The following is a 17,777-nucleotide window of genomic DNA, read 5'->3' as shown; positions in this document are numbered from 1 at the left end:
ACATTCAATCAAACTAGTTTTAAGGTATCAAACCACCATGTTTTACTGCAACAGAAATGCTTTTTTTCCCCTTTTTTTTTTAAACGTAGACACTGTATAGGGATAATTGCCATCAATTTACATAACTACAGAGGTTTCAAACACAAAAAACTATTTTAGCCAACTTTAGGAAACTGAACTGAGAAATATTCTGCATAGGGCCACTTATTTTCAGTTTTAAGGGGGCTAATACCGAAGAATTCCTAAACATTTCATTAATTTACATTGAGTAGCTCAAAAGTTCACTGATCGAACACGAACATTGCAAGAATTTTACAAGTTCTCAATTTTGATGAAAAACTGGGGCCACACCAACTTCTTAGAGCCTCCATATCTCATAAACAAATAAAGACAGAAGCATAAAATGTTGCATGCTATTGGGCCCAATGACAATATTTCCAGAAAGTATGAAACAAACACACACACACACAGAGAGAGAGAGAGTACGTTCTAATAGTGGAGGTCAAATTGTGTTATTTCAGTCTGGATATTATCCTTTTAAGGGATCACAGTTGTTTCTTTGAAAAGAAAACATGCTGTGACGGTTTTGTGCACACGGGAACACAGCAGCTGCCCAATGTGGTTACACATTGGGCATCTGCTGAAAAAACAAACAAAAAAAACAAAAATTACATGCCACTCGAACCCGTGCCTGATTGTCAGTCAGAAACTTTACCACTGAGTTATGATCGCTGTCCTGTGAAAGCTGCGGGAACCTGCCTGATAAGAGAAAGGAGATGCACGTATTTAAAATGAAATAAACCCACACACCATATAAAAACACTGCATTTATCAAGCGGGCAACACAAATATGATCCGTCTGTTCCTCTGTAGCTGACCCCATGGTCACAAACATACAGTCATGAAGGGGCCGTAAATAACCCTGGTTAAATAAAAAGAAGAAAACACCACAGAATTTGAACTCACCACATGTTCTGATTACCAGACGGAAACTTTACCACTGTGCTACTATCACTGTCTTGTAACAGGAGTGTGAAATAGGTTAAATGAACAAGCAGATAAATGTATTTTCTTAAAAAAAAAAAGGTATAGTTTGGACTATCTGTGAATGAATGTTCTGGAGTTATGGGGTAAAAACAGCAAGAATGGTGACTAAGGTCAATTTCAATTTGTACAGGGGTCAAAAGTTAAAGTTGCTCCAATTTTTGATAAAAAAGTGATGCAAATTATTAGTTGAGTGAATATGGTTTTAAAAAGTAATAGTTTGCATAATGTATCATGCTTAGTTATCATGTTACAGGGTAGCATATGTACATGTCATAGAATCCAATGGATGCCGACTGTTATGTGTCGGACGCAGCCCGGAGAACCGACCAGCGTTGAAGGACCCAGTAATAAATAAGCAGAGCACGGTACAAAGGATAACAGAGTTTAATGAACATAACAGTGCTGTGAAAAAATATAAAAGTGCGCGGTTCTGGCGTGGTTGGTTTTGCGCGGTCTGGCGTGGTGGTTTTGCGGTGCGCTCCCAGCAGCGCCAACGGTCCGGAGCCAGAGCCAACCCGGACCCAAGGACCCCGCCGACACCCCCCAGGTGGCCGCGACCAAACCGAGTCTGTGAAAGAAGGAATCATATTTGAGTCCACACTCAACACACAGAGAGAACGCTCAAAGGTGCACAAACAGCTTCCCACCCTGCAGGCATGGAACACCCAGTTCACAAAACTCCACTGCAGAGGAAGCTGATTACACGACCAACATACAGCTCAATATAATAAGGTGTGAGGGACACCACATTTACTGACTGTATAAATGTTAGTCACAAAATCTAACGTACCTCAGGAAGTGTGCTGACGAGCATGAGACCTCACCCCCTCCTCTTTCCACAGACCATGCATCAAACCTGGACGTTCTCTGCATCCACTGATGATGAGATGGCTCCCGAGACGACGATCTCACAAGGTCGGGTCTCTGGCAAATACACACTGTGTACTCCAGTCTTAAATGCCACCATGTTCCAATCCATGTAGATGCACCACAGCTGTGTCCTGACGAGCCGCAGGTGATCAGGGTGAGGTCCTGATAAACTCAGCTACACAGCCACTCAGTCCAAATGCGCACCACCTGGAAGGAAACCAAAAGACAGAAAACAAAAGACACACAAAAACCAGCCAGGCACGCCAGCCACAACAGCGACATTGTTTAGCCTTTACTTACAAGCACGCAACAGTCAAAACTATTCCATTTACTAATCCTATTAGCTCAACCAGTAATGTGCACCACTTTTTACCAAAATTGGAGCAAATTTAACTTTTGACCCCTGTACAAACTGAAATTGACCTTTCTCAGTGTCTGCTGTTTTAACCTCAAAACTCCATAACATTCATTCACAGATAGTCCAAACTATGCCTTTTTGAATCTTTATGATCGGACAAATAATATGGAATACCTTTCAATATGATTGGGGCATTTTTTAAATTTTGATGCCTGTGGTAATTCTTCAATTGACCCCTTCTTGGCCACCTATTGAAAGTTCATGTGGCCACTCAGCATTTTTAAAAGAGTAATGTCTAAGGAGTATGTGTGCCAAATTTGGTTCTTGCATCACCATTTGAAGGATCCCTCAGTAAATATTTACTTATCTGCTGCACTAACGCCGCTCACAGCCCAACATGCGTGTCCTGTTGGATGTGACATTCAGATCGCCTACTGCGTGTCCAAACAGACTGACGGCCCATTTCTCCTCCCATCGCAAAAGCCGTATATGTTTTATGCATTTCCAAACAAACACACACGAGTGTCTTTCAAAACACGGGACATGTGCTGCAGCTGTGATGTCCAGAGCTGCATATGTCCCAACCAGGGGGCGTAGCACCAAATTCTGGGCCCTAGGTACTAGCCATATTGAGCCCCCCCCACACACACACACTGTTCTTTTTTATTAACGGAAACACCAAATTTCTAATGCGTAGTCAAACCAGGTCTAAATCATGTATACTTTAGATCACACCTGGGAGTCAGAACCCTTCTTAAAGTGGGGGAACAATATTGAGTTGGGGGGTCTGGGGGGACCAAGTTGCAGCATTTTCAAGAAAAATGCTGCAATTTGGTGCATCCCTGTGCATTTTAATAGAGAGATACCCCAATGTTAACTTGACTACAAATTAGGGTTTGGGATATAAAATCTACAGTCACAGCAAAATATTTAATTTAACACAATTTTCCAAATAAGTAATTAAATAAAAGTAAGTGTAATTCGTTCGCTAAACAGTGTGTAATTCTCTTTGTGAAGAAAAAAATACATAATACAATATTCTACAATCAAAACATTAAGAACAGATTACCCATCTTATAGTCAATGTCATTCACTAAACAGTCCATCTGAATAACAAACAGACTTTCAGAATATTACTCCCTTAACCTACAACTTGTAGGTTAAGGAGAGTACTGTACTGTCTTATGAAGTAATATAATGTCATAATAAAAATGACATATTTTATAACCCTGTATTTGAAAAAAATAAGGTAATTCCTGTTATTTCTTAACAATATTAGACTGAATAAATCAATGCAGTATATTTGGTTTGTTAAAAAAAAAGGAAAAAGGTTAATTCATATTATATAGTCTCTAGATTCATACCATAATAGCCATATTCCTTTTCTGTATACTTTGGTAATTCTCTGTAATATTAATATAGTTTGTATAGTCATCTTCTATCTGTCCCTCGGTTCCTGGGACTACAAAGACACACCATTTATTAGGTAATCCTAAAAAGCAAATAGACAAAACAGGAAAAAAAAAAAATGTAAAGGATACTAAAATTTAATTACATTTTAGTTAAATCATTTGCTTGTAAGTGGCTCCATAAGCTCACCTTCACTAACATCCTCATTGCTTGTGTCTTTTATGTTTTGTCTTTTATTGTGTTTTTAAAATTTTAATTTCGATTTCTCTGTTTTATTATGCTGTGTGAAGCACCTTGAGGCAGTCTCATTGTGAATTGGCGCTATATAAATTAATAATTTGATTTAACAAGATGAGGGACCATAACCGGACCAGCACCTCCTGCTTTGTCTGAAACTAAAGGCCATGGGGTTCATAATGATAATATTACATTCTGATAATACTTTTTTATTGTAAAAAGTTTAACCAATTTGTGTGTGTGCATGTATTTTTGTAAGCAGGTGAGTGTGCAACTGGACTGTGGTCATATTATATCCCACAGCAGGCTAATGCATGTTTTTTTCTGTCATTGTAATAAAACAGGCTTTTCCAAATCTGCACATATATAATGAAAGGGACAGCACTAAATGCACAGTTATTTTTAGCATTTGGGTAATTAATTTGCCACAAATGCGCTAACAACCAGTGGAAAGTCAGGGGAGACTGGGTCAAGACATTTTCTTGCAGCAGAAGTAAGCTGTCCTGCTCCTGTCCAGCAGCCAGGCACTGCTTCGTGTCCCCCTCCCTCCCTCCCACGTGGACTGTGTGTCCTGTGGGGGGAGAAGAGCAGAGCTGCGGCTGCTTGTTTAGTTACTTTGCCACCAAAGCCGGCGTGGGTTTATCGTGTCTTTCCCTGTTAAACTGTGAATTTATATGTCCTCAGTGCTGATATTAGCAAGTTTCCTGCCTGCACGTTAAGATAGTTTTCGAGCTCACCTCTCTTCTCAAAGAATTTTTAGTAAAGACATGTCTTATTTCAGCCTAAAAACCTCTCCTGATGCTGTCAGATCCCGTTTGGGATGTGTGTGTGTGTGTGTCAGCGTGCCGCCTGTGCTAAACCATTGTAAAACTGTGCAGGGGTGGAAGGGCCCTCAGAGATCTTTCAATATTATTGTTACAGCAGAATTATGTTCGCAACATTTCTACATTATTCTCATTATATTCTTTTACAACATGAATTGAATGGACATTAAAACATGCAACACAAAAAAGCATTTAATGCCAGTTTTTTTGTGGGCCCCCTTCCATGCTCTGGGCCCTGGGTACATAGTACCCTTTACCCCCCCATTCCGACCGCCCCTGGTCTCAACAGCTGGGGGGCAGCCAGCCACACCCCTGTCCTGTCAGCGCACAGATGTCACTCTGTGATCAGATGAGAGATGCCTCACCTGCCAAGGGGGGAACCATACACACAGATGGGGGGGGGGGGGGGGGGGTGGGGTTGGGTGAGCAAACGAAACAGAGCCGACACTCGGCAACTTCACACTCATGGGGCACTTGGACAATTTCACATCCAGCTCAACAGAGATCTTCTGACTGTTGTCGTGTTATTTGTACGAATGGCCACAGACATTCTAAGTGCCATGCAAGCGGTGTTAGATGTTTGTGCGTGTCAGCTGGAATTTGGCCGACCCCTGCCGCGAGAGGGTTCAATGGGCTCGCACAGCGCACTCTCTTTCAGCAGCAGGTTGTGCGCAAATAGTTGTAGCAACAGGTGTACAAGCGTTGGAGGCAGGTACGAATTTACCCGTTTTGCACACGATTCCTGTTTCATGCGCACTTTCTGCGCAAAATCGACCAAATTCGCACTGTGTGAAGGGGCCCTTAGTTTTATATTGTACTGTAAAACACATTGTGACTGTCTTGTGATAGGTTGCTATATAAATACATTTTACGCACTAATTAATATATCCCCAATATATTAATGAGGCATAAATACATTGCAATACAACACTGCCTTTTTTTGTGTGGGTACTACTGCATTTTAATTTGGTAGGAAAATTGTCTACATCAGGGCTGTGCAAAATTCAGAAATGTAGATTTTACATGTTTGCTACCTCAATTCAAGTTCAACTCAAATTCAATAAGTGAAATTCAGGAGTCAGTCTCAATTCAGTTCTGAATTTTGCACAGCCCTGGCCTGTATTCACAAAGCACCTAAGGATAAAGTAGAATGACATCACTAAGAGCTAAGAAAATCTTTACAATTCCTCAAATTCTAAGATATTTCTTCTCTTTCTCTTGTTGTGACAACTAACCACAGCTTTTAGAAGACTGCATCATACTAGCAACAGGGTCAACCACATCTCCTCACAAAGATAAAAATTTCTGTCCCCTCCCTCACTTAGAGTTGCTCTCAGAAACTTCCTGGATCATTCTTAAGATAAGATTCCTTGCTATGAATCTTTAGGCTAAGTTGGGAGCTCTCTGAGATGACTGAAAGTCTTTGTGAATATGGGCACTGGTATTTGTGGTTGGTGGATGTTTTACATAAAGCCACACAATTATAACATTTATTAATTATAACACAATTATACAAAACATCAACAAATGTCTGTGTAGCACATTATTATTTTACTTAAACAATGTCCATCTTATGTCCATTTGTGATTCCCGCAGTCTCAGTCTGTGCGCTAGTTTTTTCATTAAGAATACATCCTCTATTGTCATTATCCATTGGTCCTTTGATGGCACATCCGTCTTCCTCGTTATACATTTTTAGTTGCTATTAACATTATCTTTGCCAAATATTCATCACATTTGTAAATAGTGTCATCTCGAAAATTATTCAAATAAAGGAGATGGGTTTCAATGGAATTACATATCCCAAACCTGGTACAGGACATTACAAATAGTTTTCCAAAAATCTTAAGTGTTTTGGACATTTCCAGAAATATGTAAATGGTCAACATCCATCATCTCGCATTTTCTCCAGTATTTCTGATACATCTGTAATGGTTTACTAGTTGCTCCCGGTGTGTAGTGAGTACCCTGTATGGCTAGCACCATCACACCAGGGTGAATGTGAGGCATTACTTGTAAAGTGCTTTGAGTGTCTGATGAACGCTATATACAACCCCCGGCAAAAATTATGGAATCACCGGCCTCGGAGGATGTTCATTCAGTTGTTTAATTTTGTAGAAAAAAAGCAGATCACAGACATGACACAAAACTAACGTCTTCAAATGGCAACTTTCTGGCTTTAAGAAACACTATAAGAAATCAAGAAAAAGATTGTGACAGTCAGTAATGGTTACTTTTTTAGACCAAGCAGAGGAAAAAAATATGGAATCACTCAATTCTGAGGAAAAAAATATGGAATCACCCTGTAAATTTTCATCCCCAAAACTAACACCTGCATCATATCAGATCTGCTCATTAGTCTGCATCTAAAAAGGATGTGAACACACCTTGGAGAGCTGTTGCACCAAGTGGACTGACATGAATCATGTCTCCAACACGAGAGATGTCAATTGAAACAAAGGAGAGGATTATCAAACTCTTAAAAGAGAGTAAATCATCACGCAATGCTGCAAAAGACGTTGGTTGTTCACAGTCAGCTGTGTCTAAACTTCTGGACCAAATACAAACAACATGGGAAGGTTGTTAAAGGCAAACATACTGGTAGACCAAGGAAGACATCAAAGCATCAAGACAGAAAACTTAAAGCAATATGTCTCAAAAATCGAAAAATGTACAACAAAACAAATGAGGAACCGAATGGGAGGAGATGGAGTCAACGTCTGTGACCGAACTGTAAGAAACCGCCTAAAGGAAATGGGATTTACATACAGAAAAGCTAAACGAAAGGCATCATTAACACCTAAACAGAAAAAAACAAGGTTACAATGGGCTAAGGAAAAGCAATTGTGGACTGTGGATGACTGGATGAAAGTCATATTCAGTGATGAATCTCGAATCTGCACTGGGCAAGGTGATGATGCTGGAACTTTTGTTTGGTGCCTTTCCAAGGAGATTTATAAAGATGACTGCCTGAAGAGAACATGTAAATTTCCACAGTCATTGACGATATGGCGCTGAATGTCAGGTAAAGGAACTGGGGAGATGGCTGTCATTACATCATCAATAAATGCACAAGTTTATGTTGATATTTTGGACAATTGAAAGGATGTTTGGGGATGATGAAATCATTTTTCAAGATGACAATGCATCTTGCCATAGAGCAAAACTGCAAAAACATTCCTTGCAAAAAGACACATAGGGTCAATGTCATGGCATAGGGTCAATGTCAATGAGCAGATCTGATTTGATGCAGGTGTTAATTTGGGGGATGAAAATTTACAGGGTGATTCCATAATTTTTTCTCAGAATTGAGTGATTCCATATTTTTTTCCTCTGCTTGGTCTAAAAAAGTAACTGTTACTGACTGCCACAATCTTTTTTCTTTATTTGTTATAGTGTTTCTTAAAGCCAGAAAGTTGCCATTTGAAATGACTTTAGTTTTGTGTCATGTCTGTGATCTGCTTTTTTTCTACAAAATTAAACAACTGAATGAACATCCTCTGAGGCAGGTGATTCCATAATTTTTGCCAGGGGTTGTAAATGCAGTCCATTTACCATTTAATATTTTTGTGTCAGACTTTGAAACTCTCCAGCTTGTTTTTGAATTTTATTGAGTCGACTGTTCAGAGTGTTCCAATTTCAATATTTTCCACGTTACATCAGTCCTATGTATATTTTAATTGTGCAGCATAATAATATTCTTTGAGCTTTGGTAACGTCACCCCTCCTTATTCTCTGGGTAGCTGGAGAGTTCCATATTCACTCTAGGTCTCTTGCTCTCCCAAATAAACCTGGATATTATTCTATCCCATGTTGTAAATTGATTTCAGTGATCTCTACTGGTAGGGCTTGAATAAATACATAAATTTAAGCAAGATGGTTAGTTTAACTATTTCAATCCTGGAACTCAAATCTAAAGGCTAAGTGGTGCACCTTTCTTTATCTTTTTGTATATCTTTTTGAAGAGGTAAGTTATTTGTATTATTGATATCTAGAACATATGGGTTACTACCACTCCCAGGTATTTGATTAATTCCATTTTCCAATTGTAACATTTTAAAATACTGCAAGATTGAATTTTTGACAGCCTCCCTCCCCAACAATATATGGACTTTTACATTCATTCATAATAGCAGAATTCTCTCTCTTCACAGACACAAGGTGACTGACAGAACTGACATAAACATAATGCCAACTGCTTTGCTGATGACAGTACACAAGTCATGTTTTAACCACAAAAAAAAAAAAAAAAGGACAAGTGGTCAAGTTGCATTTGCATGTCTAATTCTCATGTGTGTGTTTAGATGGCTTTTTATCCCATATCTTTTACCACACTCAGAACAGACAAATGACTTCTCTCCTGTATGACTTCTCATGTGTGTGTTTAAATTTCCTTTCTCTCCAAATGTTTTACCACACTCGGAACAGCCAATGGTTTCTTGCCTGTATGAATTACAATGTGTTTCTTCAGGTTGCTCCTTTGTCCAAATCTTCTACCACACTCAGAAACAGCTAAATGGTTTCTCTCCTGTATGAATTCTCATGTGTATGTTCAGAAGGCTCCTTTCACTAAACCTTTTACAACACTCAGAACAGGCAAATGGTTTCTCTCCTAAATGACTTTTCATGTGTCTATTCAGAAGGCTCCTTTCTCCAAATCTTTTACAACACTCAGAACAGCCAAATGGCTTCTCTCCCGTATGAATTCTCATGTGTATGTTCAGATGGCTTTTTATCCCAAATTGTTACCACACTCAGAACAGCCAAATGGTTTTCTCACCTGTATGACTTCTCATGTGTATATTCAGATGACCTTTTTCTACAAATCTTTTACCACACACAGAACAGCCAAATGGTTTGTTGCCAGTATGAACTGCAAGGTGCTTGTTGAGATTGCCTTTTTCTCCGAACCGTTTTCCACATTCAGAACAAGTAAATGGTTTCTGGCCGGTATGAATTGCAATGTGTCTCTTCAGATTGCCCTTTTCCCCAAATCTTTTGCCACATACGGAGCAGCCAAACGGTTTTTCTCCTGTATGAATTCTCATGTGTGCACTCAGACTGCTTCTGAGCCCAAATGTTTTGTGAAATTCAGAATGGTAACATTTTTTCTCCTGTGCAACTTATAAGGTGCATGTTCAGATTGCCCTTTTGGCTCCACTGATTATCACACTCAGTACAGCAAAGAAGTTCTCACTTGCTTGAATTCTCTTGTATTGCTCTAAACAGTTCATGTGACTCAATTGTTTTCCACATTCAGAGCAATTAAACTGTTTCCTAGCAATGTTACACATGTCATCAGCAACAGAGGTGTCACTGTTTTTAGAATTTAAGGAATTTAAACCTGAGCAAAGTTCCCTTGTTTGCTCCCATTCGTGACTGTCGTCAGTCTCAGTTCCAGAACTGTTTGAATTCCAGTCCTTAGTATCTGGCTGTAAACAATTGTATTGTTGCAGGTTCCTGCCTGGTTGTGTTCCTCCATAGTCACCATCAGTTTGTGCCATCAGTGTTTTGTGATAAGTTGAGCTGCTGGCTAAAGGGCTCTGCCTCTGTGCTCCCCTCAGTTTGTCTTTGTTGAACCTGTGATGACTGTAGCATTTCATCATCATTTTCACTCTTCAACGGGACACAGTGAAAGGTAACTTAGTTATATCAGCTTCCTCCAGCCGTGAAGCGGCCGTCCCTGCTGACTTATCCAGTGTTTCTCTTCTTCTTTAATGTCCTTCTGAACAACAGGTAGAGCCAATAATGCTGTTCAGGCAACATTTGTGTTTTCCTCCCCAACTGCTGCAACATGTCTGCAAGGAAGAAATTAACCATAACATTAAGAACAAATAAATAAATAAATAAAAAATAATAATAAAATCACAACAATGATAAACAGCATAGAGGTGGATGTTACCTGGTCTAATATGGCTGGAGCGATGAGCCGACATAACAGAGTATGTCGATTACATAGAGTAAATATGTTGATTTCTGTAATATGTGTTGCAAGGAGGGACTAACATGTCTGCCCACTCAGAGAAAGAACTCCACATAAGGCGAGCTGAGTGAAAGCTATATTCCCTGCATTATCTAAAGTGTGGAAGGGATAGATGCTGAAACGCAGTATTCAATGGGCACGGTGCTAAATTATTATTTTTATTATTATTACTATTACAGTAAAACTCACATATAATGGATTCAGGGGGACCAGCGAATTTTGTCCGTATAATCGAAATCCCACTACATGTATAAAACAGACAAAATCTGTTTAGTATGTAATGGATTAGGTTAAGCCCCCATCACACATATCAAGAATTTGCCAGAAGCATGCACGACACAGCAAAAATTGCAATAATCCAATGTAGTCAGGAGGAAAAGAGGCGGGCCAGCAGTGATGGCATGCAGACAGACTGCCCCGTCCACATCCACAGTGTATGTTGACGACACAGACTGCTGGTCAGATGGCCATAAAAGGCACTGCAGACTGCCCGATTTCCAACTGACTGCATGGCAAACATGGGACCTGAGCATTGTGTTCCTCATGCGCACACGCGGGAGTTGCAATTGTCACTCAGCCGTGTGTGTGTATGTATAACACTGCATTGGCCACAAAGCCCTCGCGGGGGGTGCACGTGCCACTACACAGCTTCACTCAAAGTGTGCTGGCATTGGGCCATGAAGTCCCCTGCTTCAGACAGAGCCTTTCCAGGGAACCTTTCTTTTTGCACCTTTGCACACTTCAGGAGCACAACGCAACTCTGGACACCGCAATGGTTTGGATTATCACATGAGATTAATATTTTATTTGGGTGAGAGGATTTTAAATCACAGGTTGCTGTCCCGGCTTCATGTCCACATCAGGCCGTGAAACACTCCTGACCACTGTTAGAGGTGAGATGCATGTTTATTAATGGTGTAACAGCCTGGTACAAGTTCCATGTCATATCTCCTACAGAGCTAGAAGGTGATCAATTATTACAGCGCGAGATCCGTCCAGCTCCAAGCCTGATGTGTGCAATGTGTTACTGCGCACCACGGAGAGGCTTAGCTGCCTGTGTTATGATGGAGACAATAGTTCACATGATTTAAGTCACCCATGGGAATGAATGGATCTGTACTGTATTTTTTTTTCTTTTTTTAGTCATCTGTAATTGTATCACTGCAGCCTACAGTAAAATGTCCTAGACTTTGTAAGGAGTACAAAAACAAGTAGAGGTCCATTAGGCCTTCACACATCTAGTAATATGTACCTATAACCATTTTTTAACATAATAACAAAAATATTTATAAACAACAAACAATGTCTAAAATGTTGGGGTAAACCACAATGACACATAAAGCCCTCTACAGGGAGATATAAAATAAAACAGAAAAAGGATCCAAAGATCCACTTTAAACAAATGATGGTCGTATTGGCAGACATACATTATCCACCTTTCCCATCTTTTCCAAAAGGTTAAGCAAAGGTAATCCTCTCAATCTTAAACATATCATAGGTTATGTCGATCCATTCCTCTACAGTAGTATTTCAGGTTTTAACCACCTTCTGGTAAGAGCTTTTCTGCTAGCAGCACTTAGGATCCGAAATAAGTATTTGACATTAGAGGAAGCATATTCTGTTGTAATGGCCTCCAAATAAATGACTCAAATTTAAATTGGATGTCCAATTGAAATCACTTTGCAAATCTTTATATACTTCCCACCAAAATTGAACCAATGAGCAAAGGATCAAAATATGTGAAAATGGTTTGCTTCAGACATCCACACTGTTGCCAGCATGCAGAAGAATTGTGTAGTGCCTCTTTTGAGCAGGGGTGTAAAAAAAAAAAAAAAAACCTTATAAGGGTCTTCCAATAAAACTCTCACCCTACAGTTGAGCTTGAAGATTTCCATTGTATCTCACATAAATTCTCCCAATCTTCTTCCTTTAAAACAAGGTTATCTTCCTGGTCCTACTTTTGTTTATATATAGTGAACTGTGCTTTATTTTTTGTAACCCCTTGTAAATTTCTGAAATGAGTTTCTGGTTAGATGCGAACACAATAAGTATCCATAAACACCTTAAACATAAACAGAATATTGTCCCAACCTGTTTGTGTACATCCATTCCTTATTTGACTGATGTAATGCTGGAGTTGAAGGTATCTGTAAAAGCCGTCCTTATCCAAGCCAAACTCCCTCTTCAGATTTGAAAGCTCTTTAATGTTCCTTTTACGCAATATGCTGTTAAACCTTGTGCACCCCATCTGTCAAATCTTATGTCCCCAATTTTTAGGCAAGAAATCTGGGTCAAATGCACACCATCTCAAGACCTTCACCTCCTCTTTCAGATGATTCTGAGCTACTACTTTGTTCACCCCCTAAGTGACAAACATATCCATGGATTACTCAATGCCTTTAAATTATTGCTCAAGCCCTAAGCCCTTATCCCCAATTACAGCTTGTATTGGAAATTTGTCTGATAAAGCACTTTCAATCTCCTTCCATCTAGCATCGTATTCTGGGGTTACACCAGCATATCAATAGCCTCAACTGAGCAGCAACATAATAATATTGAAGCATGGAAGAGGAATCCCGCCCTTGTTTTTTTTCCAATTGTAAACTCTTGTCTCTGATTCTTGGCCTCCGTCCCTGCCAAAGGAACCTCAAATGTGCCTATCCCACTCTTGGAATAGTTTATCAGATATAGCTAGTGGAAGGGATTGAAAGAGACATAGCAATTTCGGTAATATAACCATCTTGACCAATTCCACACGTGATCAAAACTGAGAAAAGGTATAAGATTCCATCTCTCTATGTCTTCTCTAATCTTTTTGTTCAGGGGGAGGTAGTTAAGTGAGAACAACTTTGTCGAATCTAGTGGAACGCTTACCCCCAAATAACTCATTGATTCTGAATCCCATTTCAAATTGTATTTATTTCTTACATTTACAGAGGGGGAGTAATTAAAACAAAAAATTTGTGTTTTGGGAACATTTAGCTTATATTCAGAGAAGGATCCATATTGCTCCAAGAGTACAAATAAGCGTGCCAAAGACTGTTAGGGATTAGATAAATACACCAATGCATCATCAGCAAACAGCGAAATAGTTTGTTCTCCCCCTTCATTGTTATCCTTTAATATTGTTGCCCTGAATGATCCATTGGCTCAAGGGCTCAATAAAAATTGCAAACAAGAGAGGGCTGAGAGGACAGCCCTGTCTTGTTCCTCGTTGTAATGACAAGGGATTAGATACAGCCCCATTAATTTTAATTCATTGCCATTAGATTATCAGAGAGAGCTTGTATTATTTTAATAAAGTTGCTATCAAATCCGAATTTGTCCAAACCTTTGTACAAAAAGGACCAATTTACACAATCAGGGATTGAATTAGTACATGCGTGTGCTAGTTTATACATGTATCATTTGAGCAGTGCATGTAATTTTATACTGCAATAGCACTGGTGCAAGTGTGTTGTCTTCGTCTTCTCTGCGTTTTATGACTCTCACACATGGAGTGAGTTGCTGTGCTCTATTTGTTGTGGAAAGCTGACAAATGTCCCCAGCGGCGCCGTCCCTGGGTTCACAACATCCTCATGAGACGTTCCCAATTCGGGGAGTTTCATTATTTGCTGCAGGAGCTGCAGCAAATAACTGGAGCTTCTATACATTTGCATAGTATATGTATGGGTAAAGATTTTGTAATCCTGGTTCAACACGCTTACTGGTCTAAAATTACCACAATATCTGTACTGTAAGGTCTAGGGTTGGGTATCAAGAACCGGTTCTTTTCGGGTATTGTTAAGAAATGATTCAATCCACCGATATCAATTGTCTTTTTGCTTAACGAGTCCCTTATTGGTCCTTCAGAGCGGCCGTTGTTTTTAAGGGTGTTTGTTGGGAAAATGATCATTTCTCTACGTGACTGCAGACCCTGCAAGCAGCTCTGTAATCAACCGCTTCTGCAGAGCAACTCCACTTGAAGCATGAACCAATGAAGCAGTGCTTCGATCCGCTGACTCGTTGGTTCTTTGTTTTACAACCCCAATTCCAATGAAGTTGGGTCGTTGTGTAAAATGTAAATAAAAACAGAATACAATGATTTGCAAATCCTTTTCAACCTATACGAGGGCTGTTAGAAAAGTGTCCGACCTTTATATTTTTTTCAAAAACCTGATGGATTTTAATCACCTTTTGGAAGATTCAGACAGCTTTCGGTGGCTTTTCAGTCGTGTGACTATCCGACAAATTGCGGAAGAGGTGAGCATGTCACAACATGTCCTGTAAGGCTTCAACACAGTGGCGCTTTTGCTGCGCCATCAGCTTCGTGCCAAAGCCATCGGCATGAATTTCGCTGCAACTCTTTTCATGCCAAAATCTTCTGTCACAGTGGAATGTGCCAAAAAAAGTGCTGATGTCCACCTCTTCAACAATTTCTCGGATAGTCACACGATGGTCCTGCATCACCAGAGAGTTCACTTTGGAAATGATCTGGTCATTTCAGCATGTTGATGGCCGCCCGGAGCGTGGCTCGCTCTCCACCGCTGTGCGGCTGTCTTTAAACCGGTTGTACCGCTCCTTAATCTGTGTGATGCCCATAGGATCGTCACCGAAAGCCGTCTGAATAATCCGAATGGTTTCACCTGGCTGTCGCCCAGTTTCTGGCAAATTTGATGCAGTCGCGCCGCTCCAGTCGTTCCGCCATTTCCTTGCAAAGAAAAAACAACGAGAGACTCCACCCATCCTCACACAAGGCTGCTACCAGTAAATGACGCAATCAACAGGTGTGAAAAAACTCATGCATGCGCACAAAGGTTCAAGGTTGGCTCATGCAAGCACACGTGATTCAAATCCATCAGGTTTTGAAAAAAATAAAAAAGGTCGGATACTTTTCTAACAGACCTCGTATTCAATTGAATACACCACAAAGACAAGATATTTAATGTTCAACTGATAAACTTTATTGTTTTTGTGCAAATATTTGCTCATACTGAAATGGCTGCTGCAACATGTTTCAAAAAAGCTGGCACAGTGGTATTTTTACCACTGTGTTACATCACCTTTTCTTCTAACAACTCTCAATAAGCATAGGAACTGAGGGCACTAGTTGTTGAAACTTTGTAGGTAGAATTCTTTCCCATTCTTGCTTGATGTACAACTTCAGTTGTTCAACAGTCCAGGGTCTCCGTTGTCGTTTTTGTGCTTCATAGTGCCACACATTTCCAATGGGCAACAGGTCTGGACTGCAGGAGGCCAGTCTAGTACTCGCACTCTTTTACCACGAAGCCACACTGTCGTAACTCATGCATAACGTGGCTTGGCATTGTCTTGCTGAAATAAGCAGGGATGTCCCTGAAAAAGACGTTGCTTGGATGGCAGCATGTCTTGCTCCAAAACCTGGATGTACCTTTCAGCATTGATGGTGCCATCACAGATGTGTAAGTTGCCCATGCCATGGGCACTAACACACCCCCATACCATCACAGATGCTGTTGAACTTTGCACTGGTAACAATCTGGGCGGTCTTTTCCCTCTTTTGTCCAGAGGACACAACATCCATGATTTCCAAAAACAATTTGAAATGTGGACTCATCAGACCACAGCACACTTTTCCACTTTCCGTTTGTCTATTTCAAATGACTTCGGGCCAGAGAAGGCGGCGGTGTTTCTGGATGTTGTTGATGTTTGGCTTTCACTTGGCTTTTGAACTTTGTGCTGGTAACAACCTGGGTGGTCCTTTTCCTCTTTCATCCTGAGGACACGACGCCCATGAGTTCCAAAAACAATGTGAAATGTGGACTCATCAGACCACAGCACACATTTTCACTATATGTCTGTCCATTTCAAATGAGCTCGGACCCAGAGAAGGCGGCGGTGTTTCTGGATGTTGATGTATGGCTTTCACTTTGCATGGTAGAGTTTTAACTTGCACTTGTAGATGTAGTGACGAACCGTGTTAACTGACAATGGTTTTCTGAAGTGTTCCTGAGCCCATGCGGTAAAATCCTTTACACAATGATGTTGGTTTTTAATGCAGTGCCGCTTGAGGGATCGAACGTCACAGGCATTCAATGTTGGTTTTCGGCCTTGCCGCTTACGTGTAGAAAGATCTCAAGATTCGTTGAATCTTCTGATTATATTATGGACTGTAGATGACGGAATCCCAAAATTTCTTGCAATTGAACGTTGAGGAACATTGTTCTTAAACTGTTGGACTATTTTTTCATGCAGTTGTTCACAAAGTGGTGATCCTCACCCCCATCTTTGCTTGTGAAGGGCTGAGCCTTTTGGGATGCTCCTTTTATACCCAATCATGACAGTCACAATTAGTGTCCTCAGTCCCAAACGCTTATGGAGTGTTGTTAGAAGGAAAGGTGATGTAACACAGTGGTACGCATACCACTGTCCCAGCTTTTTGGAAACGTTGTTGCAGGCATCCATTTCAAAATTGAGCAAATATTTGCACAAAAAAAAAAATAAAGTTGATAAGTTTGAACATTAAATAGCTTGTCTTTGTGGTGTATTCAACTGAATATAGGTTGAAGAGGATTTGCAAATCATTGTATTCTGTTTTTATTTACATTTCACACAACGTCCCAACTTCATTGGAATTGGGGTTGTATTTCGCTTTATTTTAATTTGTCACTGCTAAAACCCTAAACCCTAAGAGCATATAGCTGTTCGCATCGCAGCACATGTGTGCATTTGTTTTCTGTATAATAATGGCTCAGCGTTGTTGTCATAAGAGTCAAATGTATTAATATATTAATATTTTTTTAATTGATTTTTACTTATTATTAATAATAATAATAATAATAGCAACAACAACAGCAATAATAGTAATAATAACTCTTCAGAAGTGACAAATCCGCTTCTTAAACCCCTCTCAAAAGCCATTAAAATATGTCAATCGTGAGTTACTTTTGTGTGGCTTAAAGTCACTAACTGGGACTCTTGTCTTGTTGCAGTCAAGAAACAAGAATCGTCCTCCGTTCCGTTGGCACAGGTCCAGACACTGTGGCTCTCTGCCAAGACAGAGTCCAGTGAGAATTAATAACTTCAAAAG

At 40.0% G+C, this 17,777-nt stretch overlaps 1 long non-coding RNA gene across 1 annotated transcript in view; it reads right to left on the bottom strand.

Moving 5' to 3' along the window:
- Positions 1–10,320: 10,320 nt before the first annotated feature.
- LOC117522551 overlaps positions 10,321–17,777 on the bottom strand; it is a 31,610-nt gene continuing 24,153 nt past the window's right edge. Inside the window, exon 2 of the long non-coding RNA XR_004564241.1 lies at positions 10,321–10,544. This is a non-coding gene — a long non-coding RNA (uncharacterized LOC117522551). The remainder of the gene's footprint in view (positions 10,545–17,777) is intronic.

Source organism: Thalassophryne amazonica, chromosome 12 (assembly GCF_902500255.1).
Source record: "Thalassophryne amazonica chromosome 12, fThaAma1.1, whole genome shotgun sequence".
Classification (NCBI taxonomy): Eukaryota; Metazoa; Chordata; class Actinopteri; order Batrachoidiformes; family Batrachoididae; genus Thalassophryne; species Thalassophryne amazonica.
The sequence above is the reverse complement of the archived record's forward strand: the minus strand, read 5'-3'. Positions and strand labels throughout refer to the sequence as shown.